This window comes from Ctenocephalides felis, unplaced genomic scaffold, assembly GCF_003426905.1.
Source record: "Ctenocephalides felis isolate EL2017-DRISC unplaced genomic scaffold, ASM342690v1 CF-g0.4_SCAFFOLD_01886, whole genome shotgun sequence".
In the NCBI taxonomy this organism is placed as follows: Eukaryota; Metazoa; Arthropoda; class Insecta; order Siphonaptera; family Pulicidae; genus Ctenocephalides; species Ctenocephalides felis.
The window spans coordinates 72650239-72670540 of NW_020538040.1; the positions used below are offsets into that span (position 1 = coordinate 72650239).

Sequence of the window (20302 nt, forward strand, 5' to 3'; positions counted from 1 at the left end):
ATGCAGCACTAGTTTAAAACTTGTTTAAATATTTTATTTTTTGTATTCTACATATATTAATAAATATTAATACATGGTCATTTTCTCATGTTATAATACTATTATCTCATAGATTAAATAGAAATTTTTTGTTTGATAAATATTTGATAAAATAAGTTTCACATTAACAAATAATAATCTTTTTCACGTATATATTGTGTGAACGTTATTACATAAATGTATTATATATTATGGTAAGAGGAGCAATAACTTTTCACAGTGCTGAATTGAGCTTTTTCATCGTGTTTCGAAACTAATATGTAAGAACTCAGCTAATAAAAACATGAAATATTGCTTTTTATATAAAAGTTTTCAATACTGAAAACAATTTTGATGAAACATTATATAACATATTCAAAAATCAAATCGAGATATGAATATCTGAAACATTTCCAACAGTAGGTCAAACAAATACCGCAATTGCTACAACGTGTATAATAAATGTCTGTAATTTGATGTGGAATTCAGTTTATTCTGTTAGTAACAAAAGCTAAATAAAAGCATAATGTATTGTATCAAGTATTTATAAAAAATTATGTATCTACTTTTCTAAGTAAACAAAAATCAAGCGCTAAAATAGATTATTCTAATACTAAACTTGAATATTTATAAATTTATATAGAAATTATAAATAATTAAAAATCATATATATTTGTCTCGATTCAATTTGAATTTCGTGAAAAAGAGCCTAATGTTTAATAATCATGTATTAAAATTATATGCATTAGCATTAAGTATTTGGTTGGTTGGAGTAGCCCAGTATGAAAGATAATAAATAAATAATTAAAAAAATATTTTTCAAAAGTAATTTTAATGACTATATATTTTCGATCAACAACTTGATAAACATATAATTATAGCACCGTTTATCCCCATTTTAATATAAATATGAAGAGTCAATTTACATTTTTGTTAGAACATTACAAAACGCATCGAATGCAAGTTAAATACTATTATAATAAATTTTATGGTTGTTTAGAAAATGCATAAAAATATTAGCTTCCCATCTAGAAGATTTTCAGTAAATCAATGATACAATACTGACATATTTTAATATAAGATTTACATTAACACTTGTAATTTCAAAGTCACAGCGATGCAAAAGCTGTACAATTTTATTCATTTTTTTTTAAATTTCATTAAACTTAGTAGAATAGTAGGTGCATTTGACTTTCAATAACTATATTGTGGAAAACAGACAAATTATATTACAACAAATAAGACATTGCAAACAACTATCTGACTATGTTTAGTAAAGCTTTTTTTTACTGTTTTTAGGCACCTGGTTCTTCTTACCCCATAGGCCGAGCCCAATGTCAGGGTAAACAATCCCAATGCTTTATTTTCAATTTTAAGAAAATTCATCGAAATAATGCCTACATTATTCAAGCACTGCAAAATATAAACTTCATGGGCCCACTTGTTACAGAGATAATATCATCAATAGAGTAGGAGCAACTATTTATTTGATCTATTTCTTATAAAATGGCTTTCTTTAAATTAATTTAATTGTTTATGTACTATTTTTTATCGTTCACATCTTTGCCAGAGTACAAGTTTAGTTGGTATTTTTTACCCCACCTTCGTGTAATTTTTTATAGAGGTTATATAAAAAACTGTTTAATTTGATTTAAAATTAATAGTACATTTTCTAAAATAAAAAAATAGCGTTTACTTGAAAATTATATTAAGGTCAGGTAAACAACAGTGCTCTAAACAAAAAAAAATACTAACAACGAGAGAAAATATTTTTTTATGGATATTCAAGCATTGCCGTTCATCATGAAATGAAGGTTACTTTCAAATATTGTTATTAAAAACATTTTAACTTGTTTTTGAGATTGTTGGTAGACCTTTTTACCCACGAACCTTTATGCCCCGCTCTACCCAATACTTTATAAATGTTTAGTAATATATTCTATATCACTTTCGAAAATAATACAAAAACTTCTAGATAAGCAAAACATTCTAAACAGATGTATTTCTAGCAATTAAATTTAAACTTGATTCGTTTTCCTAAATAATGTCACAGCTGCTATAATCTTGTACATGATGTACTTTATAGAGTATACATTTTCGTAGTTTATTTTATAATAAGCTTTTAAAAAATCGTAAAACCCTTTCAGAACGATGCAGTAAATTCTATTTTGTGATCATATTTGGGACACTTTTTGCAGGAACGGCTAGAAGGAAAGGCATTATTAGAAAATATGATTTTTATATCCTTTTTACTATATCTACAGAGAATGGTAGTACTATTACTGGAGAAGTATCTTCATATACCGTACTTATATATTTCCATCTTTAGGTTTTCTATCAAGCACATAGTATATAATAATACAAGAAAATAGAAATAACAAGAAATAATACATATAATAAACAGATTTTTTTTTTAAATCAATAATTAGTGTTGAGATATTAAATTAGAAATCTTATTGTGAATCGAACACTCCTTCATCGCTAAAGCATATAAAACAAAATTCAGAATCTTGGGTCGTTTGATAGCGTGTTTATTTAATTTATCTAAACGGATAGATGAATGTAAAAACAAAATAAACTAATTGGTATTGGCATTTTGCCTTGAGGCAAGTTACATGAACTTCTCGATATGTGTAAATTATCGGCTTAATAAATAAAAAGTAAATTCTTTTATGAGTGATTAAAAGTCTTCCGAGTGCACATAATTGAAAAAGAACGAACACGTTAACCCGGTCGGAGTATTTTCTAAAAGCAAAATATATTATACGTAGATATGAGCAAATCAAACTAATAAAATGCAATAGTAATAATTTATTATTACGTATTTTTGTTGCCTTCTAGTACCAGCTATGCCTTTTATATTTATTATTATTGAGCTATTTTGTAATACTTAAGTTCACGTAGGGTAGTTATAGTAATGGGCCAAACATCGAAAATGAAAATTTTTGCATTTATCGACGTTTTGAAGGTTTCTGAACATTTTGGCATACCTCAGAAAAATGTATAAGTATGTCCGCATTTTTTTGTCCACGTTTTCGGGCGCACGGATCAACCGATTTGAATTTTTCGAAAAACATTCGATCCTTATAAATAGGAAGATGTTCTGATTAGTTTTCGACAAAAGCCATAATATTTTCGAGTATTCAATTTGAATTATCTGAAAAACATTCAATTTGTAATGATTGGGAGAACAGGTGATTAGTTTTTGGTAAAGGCAGGTCCGGCCATTTTAAAGATATAGGGCTATATATGCAAAAAATGGCCGTTTTTGAGAGAACTAAGCGTCGGATTTGAATGATTCAAAGAACTTTCTGCTTGTTTCAACAAAATAATTGCTTTTGAGAAAAAAAAATTGTTCCAAATTTTTTCTCCAATTTTTTTTTCTGTTTCTGATTTTTGTTCAATATACTTTAAACAAATAATTTTACTTTGCAATTCAGTTTATATAGTTCTTATAAATATTAGACAATATTACAGTATTTATAGAAATCTATTTGAAAACATTTATTATTCCTTGATCATTTCGTTATATTACGGGAAGTTCCAGCAATTTGCCTTGAGGCACGATGCCATACATCACTAGTTTACCAATTGCTGATGATGATTGATAATTACTGACATTGATATAATGGATTTTCTCATAATTTATTCAGAACTCAGAATTACCATGATAACCGAACACATTTTAATTTAAATCGCAATATGATTTTTTAAATTATACATTATTTATGTTTGTATAGAAAAAACTATTTGAATGTTAATGATAGAGAAGAAATAATTAAAATTGTGCAATACGATAAATGAAATAGTCTGCGAACAGTCGCCCACATCATTACTCCGGTTCTCATTAAAGAAAGCACGTTCACGGTCTGGCAGCGTACTCTGTAATCTGCCTCAGTAATAACACGCACTTACATAATATGCCAAATTACATATTAAACATGATTCTGAAATTAATTCAGTCCTTTGCAAAGGATACGCGACGTAGATTTTCATGCGGGTACATTTTGTCAACTCGCACATACCTGCGATCTCTTCCAGCGTCGTTTCACCGCATGAAATCGAAAGTTATGAAGCGAAAATCATTTGTGCTTTTGAAATTTCGTATAATTCGCGAGCTGTATGGCAGAAGTTTTTAAATTACCATAAAGGATTTTATATACACCGAAGTGATGTCTGTTTAACCCAAGTTATTTAAACATCAAGTCCCATGAATTTGGCCTCGGGTTTTGAGACAAGTCAACCGAGTTTGGAAACTATTGGTTTGTGATGTAACGACTCAACTGTCCGAACTGATTCGTATTGTACCCGATTCCTATGCTTGAGTAGCCCTTAGGTAAAAATGTATCCCAAGCAAATAGGCATTTGATGTTTTTGGTTCGCGTCTATACCCCCGTGCATGTAAATGTTGCCGTGTTTTTCACTGAAAGCATTTCGGCCTTTCCACTTGTTTTTCAGAAGTTATGTTCTTTCTTTTTTGTGTTGTTTGCTGAAAATTATTTTTCCTGTTTTATGTACACAGAAGTGTAGTATATATAAACTTTTCGTTTTTATAAGAGAATTTTTCAAACATTGCGGAAAACCAGGTGTTGAATTATAAGCGCGTGAAAATGGATCAATTTGATATAAATCTATGTGATAAAATATAACTTGTAGATTTTTGAATAAATTTTATCAAAACTATGTTCCAGTGACACTTTGTTTAAGGAAAATTGTATGAACGTCCTGGCATCTGTAAATACTAATAATTTACAATAAATAACCATTATAAGCACTCGGCAATTAAACATTCCAAACTTTTTTAAATTTTTAATTTAAATGACCACGATCGGTGAATTAAACGATTTATTGACTTAAATATTTTAGAATGTGCGTTTAGGCTATATAGTGATCTCTATCGCTATTCAAATTTCCATCAAAATTGTTTCAACAATTATTACCAAAAAACTGTTTTACTTCAAGAGTCTTTCAAAAAAAAATAAGCATTTATATGTTCATTATGAAACTTAAACGAATAAGCCAATCGCCGCGCAGAACTAATCAATTCATCAAAAAAATCGTGTTCAAAATATAAAATTGTGACCCACGTAAACACAAACATACTTCTTTCAATTGTGGTGACACACTATTCAGAATGACTTAAATCGCTTAGACAACACAAAATGCTAACTGGATTTTCTGGCCAAAACAAACTTCTCTTTCGGGGAGTTGAAAATTAATTATCAAAAACAAAATTTCTAATTATAAATTAAAATTATACATTTTGAAAAAAATTATTTGGAAATCATTACATTTTGAAAAAAGTGTTTTTGATATCATTTTTGTATTTTCTTTCATTATAAAATTGCAACCAAATATTGATATTAGCATTCAATTTATAAATTTAGTAGCATAAATATTGCATCCTTTTGCAATCACTATAAAAAATCTGATAAACTTAGTAAACTTCAGTCACCACTTTTTGCAAATTTTTATACCTAAACTAAAAACTAAACAATTCTTAACAATATCAACTAAAAACTAAACAATTCTTAACATATGGAATGTTTTTTGAATCATTCAAACCAATTGAACCGTTCTCACGAAAACGAGAAAGATAAATCGTATCCGACTATACTCACAAACTAAATTCACACTCATACATTGTGAAGTACTCCAAAAGGATCAGAAGGCGTTGAAACATAGTTTTAAAAATAATTATATTAAATTTCACCTTCCTATCTTACTCTAGGCGAGGTTTATAACTATATCTTTAAATATTTTAAAATTCTTACGGTTTATGGAAGACTGAACTGGTGGTTGAGCGATCTATGATAATCTAATCTATTCATCTGTTAATTCTATCATATTTTTTGTCAAAAAATATATATTATGAAAAGCAGGAAACAAAAGTATAAATGAAACATATACATTATTTCGGTTACAAATCGCAAATGTGTACATACCTAGTAAAAAATTTCATATGTTTCGAGCAGATTTCAAGCAAAGTTTTATATATTTAGCTAGTATTTTTTACTAGAGCTTAGCGATATGTTGCCGAAAATAGAAATGAAGCCTTAGAACATATCAAAGAAACCAGTGAATGACAGCATATAATATATTATTAGACCAAGTCAAGAACTAAGAAAAATCGAATCTGACATAAATCTTGCGCAAAGAATTTTTTTTTACTGATGTTCATCTACGATAATTATCTCAGAGAATCCAGAAATGTTTATAGAATTATTATTACTAAAAAAATATAATCACATCAATTGGCCCAATAAATAAGAAGCCGGAAAAGTAGCCTAAAAATCTCGAAAATGAACTTTTTGTATCTATATTTTCACACAAGTTATATTTGTTACGATTTATTTATTTATTTCAATTTTTATCTGACTTGATAGTTTATTTTATTTATTAATCTAAATATTTTTTGTTAAACTATTTAACTATTTATCTATCAATTCTAAGTAATTCATATATAATCTAGTTATCTTTGTTTAATTTTTTTTTCAATGTCTACACTTTTAACTTACAGATAATGCAGTTATAATATAATTGTTGAAATTAAAAATAATACAAAAAAAGGATGTTGAATTATTGAAACATAGAATTATATCAATAAAATTAGGAATATATAATCTAGTTATCTTTGTTTAATTTTTTTTTCTATGTCTACACTTTTAACTTACAGATAATGCAGTTATAATATAATTGTTGAAATTAAAAATAATACAAAAAAAGGATGTTGAATTATTGAAACATAGAATTATATCAATAAAATTAGGAATATATAATCTAGTTATCTTTGTTTAATTTTTTTTTCAATGTCTACACTTTTAACTTACAGATAATGCAGTTATAATATAATTGTTGAAATTAAAAATAATACAAAAAAAGGATGTTGAATTATTGAAACATAGAATTATATCAATAAAATTAGGAATAATGTTAAATTGTTTATGATCATAGAAACTATTCTATGTTTTTCATTCGTATTATACTCCGCTGAAAGTATATTGTAACTGGTGCATGGCATTGTGCTTCAGGGACAATTGCTGGAACTTACCATACAGTAATTAAACATTCGCGAAATAAAATTAATAATCAATAAAAAAATATCAACGAGTAATAAGTTTTTTTAATTATTTTTTTAAATAAATATAAAATATAAGTGCCTATATTTAGGCAATGAACTTTATCTATGTATATCTACATGAATGAAAACATAAAATAAATAAAACACACACACACACACTTCGTTCAGAAAATATTTTATTTTCGATTTTTGTGCGATTACTCTAACTTACCCTAGGGAAAGTTAATACAAACAAATGTTTTGTATTTACTTACAAATAGTATCAAAAATCATTTTATTCCGTCGTGCTAAAAGTGGTGTAATAATTTAAGAAAAAAAAAAGATTATTTTCTTACTTTATTTCAATAATTTACAACTTCAACTGATGGAAATAATATTGATCGTGCAATTTACTTAGATTTTATTATTTAGCTTCTATTAAAGTTTTAATGGTATTTAATAAGCGTATGCTTAGGTGTTAGCTATTATTTATTGGGGTTCGATTAAACTCATGAACTCTGTCAGTTAATAGGCAATTTGTATTGCTTTATGTCCTCTTCATTTAGCAAATGTCGTTTTAGTGATGCAGTAAACTTATATCTTAACTATTTCATGGGTTTGGGGCCGGATGATATCAACATTAATAACACAAATTGATATATAGATGTATATATGCATATATATATATATATATATATATATATATATATATATACCCTGATATTATTTGAGTACAGTTTCAGGAATATTCAAACGAATGAATAAATATTCCAAACTTAATTATTTTTACATAGGTAAATTAGTAGATTTATTATTGTAATAGGCCCATTATAAAGTAATATTTTCTCATAACACAAATTTAATTTTATATACTACAGTACTAATAGTAATAAAGAGACAAATCAACTCAAAATATGGTACTAAAACAATCAAAATCTTCAAATAACAAAAATGTATATATCGACGTAAAATATGTATGTTATATACTTATGTTATATAAAATATACAAAAATATATAAATATATGTTGTACATGCTTTTTTCTTTTAAATTGAAGTATTAACACCAAAGGAAATTTAGGTACTAAATGCATATCTGGAATATTACAATTCAATGAACAACTAACAAAAAAATACTTATCACTGTAATAACTCATATCAACGCATACAAAAGAGAAACAAACTATTTTTGTTCTTTTTGATTTTTTTTACTCGAATTTTTTCAATAATAAAATTATCAAGTATTTTACCATTTGAGAATTCTGATTAAATGCGCTAACTTTTGATGAAATCTGCCAAAACCCTTTAGTACATTTTTTTTAAAACAAAAACCTCTCACAGTCAACCCATTAAAAAAAAAATCATGTTTCAACAAAATCTTAATTCTTAAAAACTTAAGGCATTTGTGTTATTTTTTACTGTGGCCAATAAATGCTATTCATGATTAGTTTTGTAGTTTGAATGAACAAAATTAATAAAAATTAACCACAATAACTGAAAAATTGTCATAATTTCACCAAAGCTCTGGGTTGCACTAAAAAGCTCGTAATTTCCAAATAACGTGAGATTTTTTTTCCTGAACAGTTAGGACAAAACTACCACCCCTTTTCGGCTTGACGTTGGATTCTGGGGTACCCAGTATATTTGTGAGATTCATTCGCAATGCATTTATGTTATATAATGTGTAATATTATATATAGACAATATATGTGTATGTCGACTTTTGCTTCAAGATTTATCACTGCATGTTAAACTTCTGACAACTCTATTTTTTTTACTATAATTTTTAGATTTTTAGAAGTGTAATTTTTAGTTTTCGAACATCGAAATATGTTAGAATAATAAGGCATAAAATATGTCTGATAAATAGATTTACTGAGCAACAGCGTCACTCCTGGGGAAAAAACACTTAGCGAAATAGTTAATAAATAAATCTTAAACGGCATTTTTTTTAGATTACATTGTTTACAATATAACAAAATTTGTGTTTTGTCTATATTCTTTGTAGTTCAAAAATTGAATGAAATAGTTAAGATATAAAACATGAGAAAGGAAAGCAGAACTAAGTATTACTAGGGTTCAGTTATTTATAGTAACAAAAACTACTTTATTGCTGCCATTTTATTAGCCTCTACGTATTTTTATCATTTTTTTCGGATCTTGTATTTTCGTGTTTTATTTTATCTCATTGTCTACCTAGCCCTACATTTTTTGCAAAAATAAATCTTAGAAAGAAAATCGTTCCATATTCATAGAATATAAATAGACTGAAACGAAGTTTGTTGAAAATATCTTATAGAGCAACGAAATGAACAAGGGTAAAGGACAAGAACAAGTGTTATTGTTATTTGATAAAACTTTAATCTTTATATTAAATATCATAGTCATATAAATTCTTCATAAGTTCGTTTTATCATTCGTACTATAAATCATCTGTAATTCTATTACAGATAGAGAGCACTGTCAACTAAACACAGATACTAGAGCTTTCTCAACTTAAAATCGGATTGTTAAATTTTCATTATTGCTGATAACTGAGCATTGCGAGTAAAATATGGCATCGTGTGGACATAAATTTACGCTATTTTATTGTGCACTTCACACATCACTATATAGATTCTTTCGCAGTCTCACATTAATAAAATAATATCATCAGCTGCGGTAAGAGCTTTTCCAATTCACTTATAGAAATACTATATACGATAATATAAAGAAAGCGTAGCCAGCACATCGACACATTGTAGCAAGTCGAATGTTTATATAGAAATTCAACGGCATGATTTATAGGTGACGGAGAGCATATCATACATATATATATATATATATATATATATATATCTTATATATATATATATATATATATATATATATATATATATATATATATATATATATATATATATATGTGATTTAGTAGTTAATTTTGATGTTGAAATATATGAGTGAGTTCTTGAGGGCGATACATCAAACAAAGAAAAGCCAAAGATTTATAAAATAATCTTTATTTCCAAACGTTTCGACATTCAATGTAATGCCATCATCAGTGGATATTACGTTGGTTGGTTACATATAGAGAAGTGTACACAGCACTAGAGATTGGCACGTATATTGGCACGATGTATACATGCCTCGGTACTAGCAAAGTACAGAAGTCGTGGCAGAAATTACATAATTCTACTTACATTTTTGTTCAATAAAACTATCATTTTTCTGTTTACATCATACAAAAAAAATTATATAAAAAATGCATAGTGCTGACAAGTTAGTTGTATAAATGTTAGTGCCAATCTCTAGTGCTGTGTACACTTCTCTATATGTAACCAACCAACGTAATATCCACTGATGATGACATTAAATTGAATGTCGAAACGTTTGGAAATAAAGATTATTTTATAAATCTTTGGCTTTTCTTTGTTTGATGTATCGCCCTCAAGAACTCACTCATATATATATGTATATATCTTAAATAAAATTAACCTCACTGAAAATAATAATCTATCTGACTTAGAGACTCGTATACCTACCATACATTAAATAACTATATTTTCCTTAGTAAAACTGATTTTATAAATCAGGACTCCGACTAGTCAACAACTTCAGTATGACGATTAGCACAAAACCACGACTCCTTTTAACGTCGAATGACTTAAAAACTCGTCTATAAAATCAACTGCCTAAATTGCAATTTAATTTATAAAGAGGTAACGAGCCAGAAATTAATAAAACAATCACAACAATACAAAAATTATTCAAAAACTCCTAGACAATTTAAAACTATGCTCACGGACCACATTAATACTCTAGAAAACAATATAGGCTTTCTTAAACCGACTGTACTACACTTTTAAGAAATTTTATACAAAAGAAAAATTTGCCAAGCACTGTTCTATATCATCTATAGTGATAAAACTATAAATGAAAGGAATAAACTCAATATGTTGTGCAAGACTAACATTCTTTATCTGATAGTATTTCCAAATTTCTTACAAAACAATAAAAAATGTATAAAGAACACAAAATTAGTTCCAAACATGTTAGAATCTTAAAATTAGTAAAAATATTTTTTAAATCCTTTCTTCATTATGCCGTGAACTAGTTTGCAGATAACACATATGCTGCACACTTACTAAATATTTTATATAAAAAGTTTTGCAGGCATTATTAAATAAAAAAACAAAGAGAGGTTATTTTTAAGTAATATTATTTAAATTATCTCACGTATCAAGTCTTGATTAAACTTATCTTCAGGGAGATTAGTGCATAACAGAAAAAAATATATAACAGAAAAATTAATTTATTGATTCATATTGTATCACTTTTTAAGAATCTCATGCAAAATGAGCCAAATCAGGACTCAAAGCGTATATCTGCATCTGGTAAATTTATTTTACATTTATCCCAGACAAAGAATAGCCAATACACATTTGCGATATTTTAATAATTATAACTCTTGTTTTGTTTCAGGTGGTGTTTATGATGTCGAAAACTATGAATGTATTGGAGCTGTTATATTTAATATGAGGATGCCAACTGTAAGTGTTTTTTATTAATAATTTTGTTTACTTAAATTATTATGAAACAATTAGATTCAATATATTATAATTATATTTTTTAATTATTATATTTTTATGCTAAACTTATAGATATATACATACTAGTGTATATGAATGTTTATGTTAATGTTAATTTTAACATGTTTATTTATTATTGAATATAATTTAAAGAAGCTGTAATAATCGTGCGCAATAATATTCTCCGCGGATTTTATTACGTCCTTTTCAAAATTTTGATCTAGTGAGTTTTATTAAATTTTATCCCCTAGAAAATCCACATAAATAAACCCATGAAATATCGGATGTTCCAACAAACTTTTGTCTAAAATTAATCTTTGTAATTACAAAATTAAGTTCTAAAAACATTTGCACAGTGAGGAAGTTAATGAATGTTTATTATGCTTCAGAGACAATACAATATAATTTATTAGAAAACTTTTTGCAAGCAAGTAAATTTTTTGCCTTGGGAGTCGTTTAAAATATTAATGCTTACTATGACTTACCATTTTTCAACGGCCCTGGGATTACATCAGTGGTAGATGTAGAGCGCTCCTGGGGTCATGTTTTTGGAAAAAGTTTCTTTGTATACTTCAACTTATATTAAAAACACTTATAAATAATATATTTGAAAGTTATAATTCATCACATTTTTAGGTAAGATAACTGTTTTATATTTTATATTCTATTTTATGTTTGGCTGTGCAGCTTTGTGGGGGTTGAACTGAAAAGTGTTAGCTTTATATTAGAAGTAGGTATTTATACGTTATAATTCACATTGCCTGTAATTCTGCTATTCCAATAAGATTTTAGTTTTCAATTAAAATATATTTTTGATTCCTGTATTTTGGCATATCAAAAAATCAATATTATGCGACACCAAGTTAATTAGAAGCTACATGGCAGAAACTGTATCCCCTGCAAAACCCATTTTGCATATATATATATATATATATATATATATATATATATATATATATATATATGTATGTATATATTCGGGTGGTCCTTAATATGAACATTTTTGAATTTCCTTGCTCTCAAGGACTCAAATGGTTCCAAATTGATAAAAAACAATTCTCTGAAAATTTTAACTCTTAATATTAACTTTTAAATAGTGCACAATTCAATCAAACTTTGTATGGAAATAGCATGGAAATATTTTGGAAAATTGAAAAAAAAATTTTTAGGTATAACTTAGCGACAAATGAATTAAAAATGAAAATTCGTGTCATTTTTTACTGAAAATTCGACGCTCTGCAAAAGTTTTAAAAATTTATTCATGCTATTTCCATACAAAACTTTGAGTTGCGCTCTATCTAAAAGACAATATTAAGAGCTAAAACTTTCAGAAAATTGTTTTTTATCAATTTGGAACAATTTGAGCCCCTAGGAACAAGGAAATTCGAAAATGTCCATATTAAGGACAACCCTAATATATATATATATATATATATATATATATATATATATACACCTAAGTCTGTTTTTACACGGAGATTGGTTCCAGAAGAAGCCGTGTAAAAAAAAACGTGTAAAAAAAGACATTGATCTTATACAAAAATGGGTGATTTGTCCTACTCTCTAAAACCTATTAAAATTAGTGAAAAACAACAATTTTCAAGAACAAGAATTCATGTTTATTTTAATAATATAAATTAGTGCTATTCACATTTGCTTTGACCAGTAAAAATTGTTTGTACGCACTAAAGGGGAATTTACTTAAATCTTTAAGCTAGTGTTCGCAAACTATCGATACTATCGATGGTTTCAGACTTTTTTCTTTCATAAGTACTTTTTTGTGATATGAACATACATCGCAAAAATTAAATTTGACAAAAAAATTTAAGTACATAAAATTTCAAATCGTGCTAAATGGAATAAAATCGTGTGAAAAAATTAAAAATATTCAATTTTCAAACCGTGTTATATCAAAACCGTGTACAAAAAGACCGTGTAAAAACAGACTTAGGTGTATATATATATATATATATATATATATATGCCGATTATATTAAATAAATAATAAACTTAACAGTTTGCTAAATTGATTTATGCCGACTTTAATGGGTTTTTGAAATATATAAATTTGAAATTGTTTACTATTAATTTTGCGCGTCAACTCGCACGACATTTATTGACATAAATGCAGAGAAATCAAATTCTTAATTTACTGATTTATGATAACTAGTCAGAAAATCATGTAGTAATATATATATATATATATATATATATATATATATATATATATATATATATGTATAGTGTTAAATGATTCATTCTTTGTACAATACTACTTTCATGCAAGTATTCTGCAAAACAAGCTACTATTTTATTCTCAATTCATCAAGATTTATCGTATCGTTGAAGATCTGCTTGAATATAAATAAACATACATTTTTCAAATTTAGTACTTTCAATATTTAATTTGGGATTACAAAAAATAATAAAATATGTAATTGCTTATATATCTGCTTGGCGAAAAAAATTACTTGATAAAATCATCTATTTTATTTAAAAAGATTAAATTTTCTAACAACTGTTCTAAGAAAATATAAGACGCGGTCTCTTATTAAGTTAAATACAGAAAAGATAAAAATCAAATTGATCTTTAATTTTTCTCTTTCGGACAGATACTCGTTTATCATTACTATTTAATAATAATCTATATTATATATGCGATATTTATGAGGAGAGTCAAATCCAATTACATTAATTTCTTTGTTACATTTAAATAGCTTTTTTCAGAAAAGCTTTATCACAGTGCTTTTTTCTTTTTTTTCGTATACAAATCGCTTATCGAAAATGATCGGAAGGACGTGTATCACCTTCACTAATGCACAGTTAGTAATTTATTATACGTACATATATATATATATATATATTTATTTATTTATTTATATATACCCATCCCCGTCTTACACTGCACTCGTTTTACGCATTTTCGATCTCACACGGTTTTTGAAAATATTTTTTTTAAAATAGTTTTTAGTTTTACAATTACATGGAATTATAAATACTAAACTATATTTTGCTTAAATCTACAAAAACATTTTTATTGTTTTATTGACAAAATACTGCACTACAAAATGTACGTTATAGTTACGAATTCTAAGCACATAGTCTATGTTCATGAGGAAAATATGAAGATATGATCGAAACTCCCCGTTTTATGTTGAAAACTGAATATTATGTGCGTATAAGCTAGTTTGTTTGAAATACCAAAACAAAGAGCATCATTGTATTTAAACTTAATTTTTAATCAGTGTTTATATATAATTGATAGCGTAAGTTTATTCAGACTCAAAGTCTAAATTATTTTTTAGAAAATCTATAAATCTATAATTTATATGAATTTTGACAATGGCAGAAGATAAAAATAAAAATCTAGAGAGTAAAAGAAAAGTTTTAGTTTTACAAACAAAAATTTAAATTTTGAACCGTCTTCGTAATAATAAAGAAATAATAGATGAATTAAGCTATAATTTATTAAAGGTGTTTGATATTAAGAAAATTAATATTGTTTTCTGTGTAATGTGTTTGTTATTCATCATATTAAAAACTGAGGAGAAGAACTTTTTCATATTAATTTTCTTTTAGCGTGGTATTTTCATATAAGAATAAATTTTTTGAATTCCACGGATTTTTATGGAACCTATTTTTTGTGTAAACAGGGAAACAGGTTATGTACGTATAATTATGAGCACATATTATGTATCATCTGATAATAAAAATAATGTGGTAGTTGATACCATCATAAAGTTGTTAAAGTATGAGAAAAAAATACATGGCACGAGCAAATCTGCAAAGTGAATAAGAAATATCAAGTAAAAATTAATATGGCCAAATTGGAAATTTTGAGAATATTAAAACAAGATGCCTACAGATATCATAAGGCAATAGAAGTCGTAAACCACTCCAAATACTTGGGGAATATTTGGACGGCTGTTGAGAGAAAGATTAGAGCAGAAATAGCCGAAGCGGAGAGAAACATGCTCGACTTGAATATGCAATTACTATTATTATAAGGAAAACTGAAAATATTTTTCTATGTAGATCTGAGATATGCTCTTTATGAATAGGTTTTAAAATTACTGATAGACTGACATCAACAGAAAACCGCTGAATGTTCATGTGAACGAAGAGCTAAATTTGGTATTTTTCTGAGATCAATTTATCCCATAATGAAGTAAATGAACAATATTTGATGCTGCTAAGAATATATATACTAAGAAAGCTTACAGAACATAAAAACAAAGAATAAATTGCAACAGTGTTCTAAATTTAAAAATTATGTTCAAGAATAATTGTTTTAAACGTGTAATTCTTTAAAATCATCCAGTTAGCTCCTAAAACACCATTGTATTAATTTATTAGTACCCGACGAATCGATATTGCCGTTTTCCATCTAATAATAAGTAAATAGAGATATGTTTTATAACTTCGATATACATGAAAATCGAGAATAATTTTTGTTTGCTAATATATGATAACAGTAAATATTCAATTCATACTGAAACTGCTATACAATAGGGGAGACTGGATACGGGTTACGGTAGTGACATTGGCCATAACACATAAATAATACTGATTTTGTGATTGGCTCAAAAAGGAAAAAAATGAAGTATGTTTGTTCGAACAAGTTTCCATTGCATTGAGTCAGCGCCCTGCATTAACATGATCGTAGGCCGCATTGCTTTTAAAGGGTAAAAAAAAGTTTCTTTGTTTGACTACTTTAATAATAACTGTTACCTGTATACAGGTAGATCACTTTGTTTGCTATTTTGCTGTAAGATGTACATTAGTAGTTATTTACCAATAATTAGTTCTATTTTATGTGGCATGTATTTCTTGTCCTTTTTGGGTTAAATTTAAACAGATAGCAAAAAATCTAACTTCACTAAGGCAAAATAGTTATTATTTTAGTATTTTCACGAAGACAAATGTTCAAAATTTATTATTTAATGTACTTTTTTCCCACCTATCTGATAAAATAACAAATGTTATTGCCGATGAAAAAAGGTATCACAACCGTACCCAGTCTAACCTATATTCGTATGATTTTAACTTATTTGCAGTGTCATGTCATTTATAATATTCCTTTTTATATATAAAAGACACTAATACGATAATTATGCATAAATTTGACAAAACCTATTTATATATAACCAATCATACTAAAAATAAATGTTTTTCTGTCGACAACATGAATTTGACACTTAGTTTTCAATTTTATTACACATATTAAGAATATCTAAAAGTTAAAAGGGTTCCACATTTGTTGTTTTCTTTAAACTGTTGAAAGCAAAAGATGTATGCCGAATGTGCATTAATTTAAATGGATTTTTTCAATTTATCAAATTGAATACATGATTTCTTTTGTTTGCCTATTCTATCGATGTTTCATCGAGCGTTGGTACTTCTATTTTTAAAGCTTTTAACCATATTGATTACTCAGCACTCGTCGCAATGTGATTTCTTCAGATTTCTAACAAGACACGACAACTCACTATAAATTATTTATTCGAATCACTTAAACTTCGATCATTCATTTTAATTTTTTTTTTCGTTACTTAACAGAAACACCAATTGAATTAGAACAGAAATAATTGCGATAATACAAAGCAACACACCTATTTTACTGACATATAAATGATTTAGTAGTTAGTTTTGATGTTAAGATATATAAGTAAGTTCTTATAGAGCGATACATCAAAGAAAAAAAAACAAAGATTTATTTTGTTATTCATTAATTAATCTTTAATTTCAAACGTTTCGACATTCAATTTAATATTAGTAAATCTAAAAACAGTGAAAAAATTTACGGCTCCATTTTTTCACTGTTTTTAGATCCACTGATGATGACATTAAATTGAATGTCGAAACGTTTAGAATTAAAGATTAATTTATAAATTTTTGTCCTTTTTTTCTTTGATGTACCGCCCTATAATTAAAATACATTTTAATTTGTTTTTCTTTGGCAGAATATTATCACCCACGCGCTCAAAAAAAAAATTGCCCTCCAATTTTTTTTTCACAATAACAATACAGTATATACTAAATTGATACCACTTCTTCAAGGCTTTTTTCAGAGAAAGTTATTTAGAGGCTTTTAGATATTGTAAAACTCTATATTAACAAAAGCTGACAATATTTTCAAGTTTGTTTTTCTTGATCTGCCAAATAATAAACTGTGTTGCGTTTGGAATGTTATTAATTATTAAAAATGTGAAGAGAGTAGCGACGTGTTAGAATATCCTTTATTTAGTAGGATGTTTTACAAAAATGAAAAATGCGTTTTTTCCAATTTCTTTAGCATGATCCGACGCATAATACATAGTGAAAATTGAAATGAAATATTTTTTTAATAACGAGGGTCATGTATATATCAACTTATACATTTCCATCACAAAGATACTCTTACTACTTAGATACCAATATAAAATGCTATACTCTAATTAATTGTCTATTTTTTTATCATTTCATTTCCTTACAAAAAATTCAGTATTATCTGACCTGACTTACTGTGACCTGTCAAAAATGATTTAAAATATCCTGCAAAAATTATTAAATAAAAAAGCAAGGTGGTTACCTTCAAAAAATAAAAACGTTTCATCTTTAATTACACACACACACAGATATATATATATATATATATATATGTTTAATTAAATCTTGATTAATTTTTACAATTCTGCATATTTTCGCTCTAAATCCGATTTTAATTACAATGATTAACATAAAAGTCGCGTAACTCACTCACAATGGCGACTATGGTCTTAGTTTCATGATCAAAAAGCGAATTCATATTTTATTTTTCATACAATTCATTATTCCAAATTTTTTACTACTTTGTGCCCCAAAGATCCGAATGGCCCAAAAGATTTAAGAATTACATTAACTGTAATGGGAAAGTTCTGAAGAAGAATATAAATCAGTAATCGTGTATATTTATATAGTCCAATCGTCGAATTAAAAACCGTTAAAGAAATACAATGTTTAATTTTACGTTTCGATACGTGTCTCATCAGCAATCACACCAGGTAAAACACTGTAAATCACTGATAATTGTTTTAAGAAAACCATATCTGGTAAATAATCGAAACCAAAACGAAATACATACTGCCTTAAGCAAATGTTGTCCATGGTAGCAAGATTAAAACTGTAAAGATTTTATTCGATTTCAGTTCTGATTTTGCTACGGTAAACATCCTATTTTGTTTGAGGTTTGAGGTTTTTTTTTGTTTGAGGTTTGAGTTTTGTTTATTTTTGTGTTCCTTTTTAGTTTTTGTTTTAATTATTTATAAGTTATAGGTATTTTTTTAAAACAATGATTAGTGATTTTATTTTTGTGTTGTTTCTGGTGTGGCTGCTGAATGATGACACACATCAAGTGTCGAAATTTATAATAACGATTTGTTTCTATTTAACATTTTATTATATATATATATATATATATATATATTAGGGTGGTCCTTAATATGGATAAAAAAATTCTCTAAAAGTTTAAGCACCTAATATTAACTTTTAGATAGAGCACAATTCAATCAAGAATTAGCATGGAAAGTGACTCAAAAGTGGCAATTCATGTCACGCTAAGTTATATCTAAAAAAAACCTTTTTATAATTTTTGAAATTTTTTACATGCTAATTCCATACGAAACTTTGATTGAATTGCGCTCTAGCTAAACGTTAATATTAAGAGCTATAACTTTTAGAGTTTTTTTTATAAATTTGGAACCATTTGTGCCCCTAGGAGCAAGGAAATTGGAAAATGCCCATAATAAAGACAATCTTAATATATATATATATATATATATATATATATATATATATATATATAATAAAGATTTGTATATTCAGTAGCAGTTCCAGGAATTTATTTGAACTCTTTTTGTAAACAATGAAATACTAATACTAATAATGTAGCTTTGATAGAGATTACAGCCAATACCAGAATTGTTTGAATAGCGGTATATTACATGGCAATGCCTAATTGAAACTCGCACAACACGTGCGAAACTTTATGCAAACATAGAATAGGAACAACGTGTGTTGCCGGGCTTTAATCGAACACGTACAATTTACAGATCGTGCCATTTATTAAACCAGCAGTTGATCTACTGCACTCCTGCATATGCAATTTAAATTCACACAACGCACCTGAATCAACACTATATTTAATAAAAAATAATAAAAAACACACCGAAGGAAAATGTTATTATGTCAGTTTAAATTTCACACACAATTGTTCGCGAGCACGTGTTTTCATTTTACGCTCGAACTTAAATCCGTTGCAACGCAAGACACCACGTGGAATTCAAAATAATTTTGTCACATGGGGAGGAAAGTGGTAATACACAGTTGGCACAAAAACATGAAACTTAAGTTTTATCACTTTCAGTCAACGAACTTTTTTTTACTAATTTTAGGATGAAATTAAGTTTTTATAGGCAACTAAACTGATTAGCGTAGCACTGATTAAACCTCTTAATTTTTGGAAGTCGTTCAAAAGGACACAAAATCGCGCATTGTCCGTTGGGGTCGAACTTTTGCCCCCCTATGTTGGGGTCGAGTGTCCGCCGTAGACCGTTCGAGTTGGGGGTCCAACAGCACATCTGAACGTGCAATGATGCTGTGCGCGTGTTTCCGACTGCCGTTGTGCGCGCTATCTCC

The 20302-nt window shown here is 27.1% G+C and overlaps 1 protein-coding gene across 1 annotated transcript in view; it reads right to left on the bottom strand.

Moving 5' to 3' along the window:
• Positions 1-19813, bottom strand: part of LOC113375310 (potassium voltage-gated channel protein Shaw-like) — a 227974-nt gene extending 208161 nt beyond the window's left edge. Inside the window, exons 1-2 of the mRNA XM_026615248.1 lie at positions 19708-19813; positions 12133-12350 (exon numbers count right to left, since the gene is read on the bottom strand). The gene's annotated coding sequence lies outside the window, so the exon portion shown is untranslated. The remainder of the gene's footprint in view (positions 1-12132; positions 12351-19707) is intronic.
• Positions 19814-20302: the final 489 nt, after the last annotated feature.